This window comes from Penaeus chinensis, chromosome 7 (genome assembly GCF_019202785.1).
Source record: "Penaeus chinensis breed Huanghai No. 1 chromosome 7, ASM1920278v2, whole genome shotgun sequence".
NCBI classification, from domain to species: Eukaryota; Metazoa; Arthropoda; class Malacostraca; order Decapoda; family Penaeidae; genus Penaeus; species Penaeus chinensis.
This window is the reverse complement of record NC_061825.1, coordinates 5,800,910-5,805,909: the sequence shown is the minus strand read 5'-3', so window position 1 is coordinate 5,805,909 and position 5,000 is coordinate 5,800,910.

The following is a 5,000-nucleotide window of genomic DNA, read 5'->3' as shown; positions in this document are numbered from 1 at the left end:
TTCGCTCTCACTGCCTGAATCACTCACTCACTCACTCACCACTCACTCTCTCTCTCTCTCTCTCTCTCTCTACTCTCCTCTCTCTTCTCTCGCTCTGCTCTCCCCCCTCTCTCTTTCTCTTTCTCTCCTCTCTCTCTCGCTCTCGCGCGCGCGCGCGCTGCTCGCCTCTGCTCGCGACTCTACTCTCTCTCTCTCTCGCTGCTCGTCGCTGGCCCTTCCCTCTTGTCCCTCCGCGCTACCCCACCCCGCCTCCCGCGCCGCATCCCTCTTTCCCCCCCCCCCACCCCCCCTCACTCAGCCCTCTATCCCCCCCCCCCCCACCCCCCCCCCCCCCCCCCCCCCCCCTCCCTCCTCCCCCTTCCCCCCCCCCCCCCCCCCCCCCCCCCCCCCCCCCCCCCCCCCCCCCCCCCCCCCCCCCCCCCCCCCCCCCCCCCCCCCCCCCCCCCCCCCCCCCCCCCTCCCCCCCCCCCCCCCCCCCCCCCCCCCCCCCCCCCCCCCCCCCCCCCCCCCCCCCCCCCCCCCCCCCCCCCCCCCCCCCCCTCCCCCCCCCCCCCCCCCCCCCCCCCCCCCCCCCCCCCCCCCCCCCCCCCCCCCCCCCCCCCCCCCCCCCCCCCCCCCCCCCCCCCCCCCTCCCCCCCCCCCCCCCCCCCCCCCCCCCCTCCCCCCCCCCCCCCCCCCCCCCCCCCCCCCCCCCCCCCCCCCCCCCCCCCCCCCCCCCCCCCCCCCCCCCCCCCCCCCCCCCCCCCCCCCCCCTCCCCCCCCCCCCCCCCCCCCCCCCCCCCCCCCCCCCCCCCCCCCCCCCCCCCCCCCCCCCCCCCCCCCCCCCCCCCCCCCCCCCCCCCCCCACCACACCCCCCCCTCCCCCCCCCCCCCCCCCCCCCCCACCCCCCCCCCCCCCCCCCCCCCCGCACCCCCCCCCCCCCCCCCCCCCCCCCCCCCCCCCCCCCCCCCCCCCCCCCCCCCACCCCCCCCCCCCCCCGTATCGTCACGATCCTCTCTCTCTACCCCCCCCCCTCCCCTCCCGACTCTCCTCGCGCTCCCACCCCCCGCTCTCCCGCCCCCTTTCCTCCTCCCCCCCCCCCCCTTCCCACTCCCTCCTCTCTCTACGCCCCCCCCCGCTCGCCTGCGCGTCAGCGCGTGCCGCGAGCGCCCGCCCCCACCACAGGCCCACGATGCAACGCGCTCCTACTCTGCCCGGAATTGCTAGCAGCGACCGAATCCATTGGAATACCCGGCCGCCTCGGACGGATTCGTACCGCCTTCAAGCCTCGAACGGCAGAGAAGTGTAAGTGTTGAGTACGACATCTAGGAACATAATAATCGCCAACACCGGACAACCAATATTTTACTACCCTTATAATATTCAATTTATAAATTATGAAAAATATATAAACTATATATAATCTCAAAAAACATAAATATATCTTACACGTAATATGACAATTTAAAATTACCTTCATAACTAAAAAAAAAAAAAAAAATTAATTTTATTATTTCGAATATTGAAGTCTTTAATGAAGACAAAATAAACAGAAATTAGGAATGTATAGTTATTAGATTATTAAATTTATTACGTGAAAGAAACGCATTCAACACAAGATTATCAAAGCAAATTATTTTTCCAATAAGAACAAGCAAAAGCACAGGACATGGAAGGTAACGAAGAAAAATCTCTGAAAGCAATGGGGAAAAAAAACACAGAAATAAAAAATAAAAAAACACTGAAAGCAACGGGAAAGAAATAAAAGTAATGAACGAAAACGAAAGGAACGGGAAAAAAACAAAAGCAGGGGAAAAAAGTGAAAGACGCGGGAAAAGATGCAAGCGGGAAAAAAAGTGAAAGACGCGGGAAAAAATGAAAGACGCGGGAAAAAATGCAAGCGGGAAAAAACAAAGCCAGAAGAAAAAAATGAAATGATCGGGAAAAAAAATAGAAAACCACAATCACAGCCAACATGGGGAAAAAAAATGAACACGGTAAAAAAATGCCAAAAAGGGGAAAAAAAAAAAAAGAAAAAAGGGAAAAAAATGAAAGACGTCGCGGAAAAAAATGGAAATCAACATGAAAAAAAAATATGGTAACCAATTGGGAAAAAATAACACGGAAAAAAAAAATGCAAAAGGGAAAAAAGAAAATAGGGAAAAAAATGAAATCGGCGGGAAGAAAATGAAAGCAACGGGAAAAAAATTACAGTAACGAAAAGCAAATGAAAAAAAAATAAAAAAATAAAAATAAAAATAAAGGAAAAAAGCATTGCAAGTAAACAGGCAGACCAAGACCGTGTGGCGACCAAGCGACAGGGAGAGTTCAAGCAATCAAGCATGCAAGCAGAAGCACAAGGCAGAAGCAAGCAACCAGAAGCAAGCAACCAGAAGCAAGCAACCAGAAGCAAGCAACCAGAAGCAAGCAACCAGAAGCACAACACAGACAAGCAACCAGAAGCAAGCAACCAGAAGCAAGCAACCAGAAGCAAGCAACCAGAAGCAAGCAAGCAGAGGCACAAGGCAGAAGCACCTTGCCGACTGGACGCCTGTGTCTCGACCATCGCCAGGGGGGACAGGCGCAAGGTGTGAGGAAATTATGAGGGAGGGGAGGGGGGGGTGAGAATGGTGGGGGGAGGAAATTATGATGGAGGGGGGGAAGGAGGGGGAGAGGAAAGGGAGGGATAGGTGGGGGGGAAGGGAATTTATGAGGAGGAACTTGGAAGGGAGTAAAGGGCGGGAGGAGAGAGTTAGGGTTGGGGTGGGGTGGGGGTAAATGGGGGGAGGATAGCTGAAGGCGCAAGGTGTGAGGAAATTTATGAGGGAAGGAAGTTTTTGTGAAGGGGGGAAGGGTAGGAGGGGATGGTGGGGGAAGGGGGGGGAGTTGATTGAAAGGTGGGGGGAATTAAGGAGAGAGAGGGTTTAGGGGGAAGGGGGGATTGGGGGGGGGAGGGGGGGGGGGGGAAAAGGGGGGAAGGGACGGCCGGACGACGGTGTGGGTGGGCCCCTCCCGCTCCCCTCCTGCCTCGCGGTGCCCGCCCCCGGACGCGCTCGGCTCAACAAGAACGCTCTGCACATCGATGGGGAGCTGTAAAAATAAACTTTTCTTCTGCAAGTTATTAATTTTCCTTGTGTCCTCTCCTCTACTCAGCAATCCTCCTCTCACAGATCCGTCTCCCCCTCATCATCTCTCTCCTCCTCGCATCTCTCTCTATCTCGTCTCTCTCTGGCTCTCTCTCACTTCTCTCTCTCTCGCTCTCTCTCTCCCTCTCTCTCCTCTCTTCTCTCTACTCTCTCTCTCCTCCTCACACCTCATCCTCCCCTCTCTCTCCTCATCATCTCTCTCTCTCGTCGCTCCTCGTCCTCTCATCTCTCCAATCTCAACCCTCTCGTCCGTTCCTATCTCATCCTCATCGCTCGTCTCCGATCACCTCTCTCTAATCTCCCCTCTGCTCTCTCAATTCTCTTTCATCTCTCATCTCCTCTCGCGCTCTCTCTTCTCTCCACTCTCCTTCTCATAAATCTCTTCTCTCTCAAAACGACTCTATCTCTATTCTCTCTATCTCCTCTCTCTCTCTCCGCTCATCCCTCTCTCTCCTATCTCGAATCTCTCCCTCTCTCCTCGCAATCTCCGACCAATCTCTCTCCACTCTCCGCTCTCTTCACTACTCGTCCGCACTCTCCTCCCCCTAACTCTCTCCCTCACATCCTCAAGTCCCTCTCTCTCTCTCCATCCTCTCCTCGTCAATCTACCTCTCCCTCTCTCCTCTTTCTATCTCGCATCTCATCTCTCCTCTCGTCCATCCTCTCTCTCTCTCTGCTCTCTCTTCTACTCTCTCCCTCATCTCTCTCCTCAATCTATCTCTCATCTCTCTCTCTCCTCCGTCCATCTTACTCGTTCCCTCTCCCTTACTCATCTCTTCTCTACATCCTCTCATCTCCCCTTTCTCTCTTATCTCCTCCTCCGGAACTCCATCATCAGTCTCTCTTCGAATCTCGTCTCCATCTCCTCCCTCTCTCATCCTGACAACCTCTCGTCTCTCTCACTATCTCCCTTTGCTCCTCTCTCTCTCGTCTCTCCCCCCTTCTCTCCCACTCCTCCCTCCTACCCACACCTCTCTCTCTCTACTCATCACTCATCCTTCTCTTCTCCTCTTCTCCCCCTTCCCCTTTCCGCGCCTCTCTCTCTCCTCTCTCTCTCACCTCCATCCCGTTCTCTCAGGGTCAAAGATACTGCCCTCTCAATCCAACACTCCTCGTCCAACCCTCTCATCTCGCGTCTCGTCTCACACCTCCTCCTCTTCTCTCTCCCTCTCTCCTCTCTCCGCGCACATCCGCCATCCTCTCTCTCTAGACTCTCTCCCTTTCCCTCTCCCCTTTATCTCTTTCTCCTTCCTCCTCTTCTCCTCCCTCCCGCTCTCCAATGTTCTTTCTCGATTTCCATTCCCTCCTCTCTTCTCTTCATTCTTCTTCCCTACCACCTCATCTCTCCTCTACTCACTCAACCCACTCCCGCGTCCTCCTCTCTTACTTATCTACTCCTTCTCTCTCTCTCACTTTCTCTCTCTCTCCCTTTCCCTTTCACTTCCTCTCTTTCCTCTCTCTCCTCCCATCCCTTTCTCCTCTCCTCTCATCCCTCTCTCTTTCGCTAATCTCTCTCTCCCTCTCCATCGCTACGATCGCTCTCTCTCTCCATCCTCTCACCAACGCTCAAACTCTCTCTCCTCCCTCTCCTCTTCTCTCCTAATCTCTCTCTCTAGCTCCTCCCTTAGCCTGTGTCTATCTACTCTCTCTCTCCCGTCTCTTCTCTCGATCTCTCTCTCTCTCCAACTCTCTCTCTCTCATCCACTCTCCTACGTCATCTCTCTCCCAAATCTGTCTCTCTCTCCTCTCTCTCTCTCTCCCCTTTCTCTCTCCTTCTCCTCCTCTCACTCTCCTCTCTCCATCCTCTTCTCCATCCCCTCATCATCACCTCTACTCTCACTCATCCCTCCCTCTCCTCCTCATCCTCCTCCTCC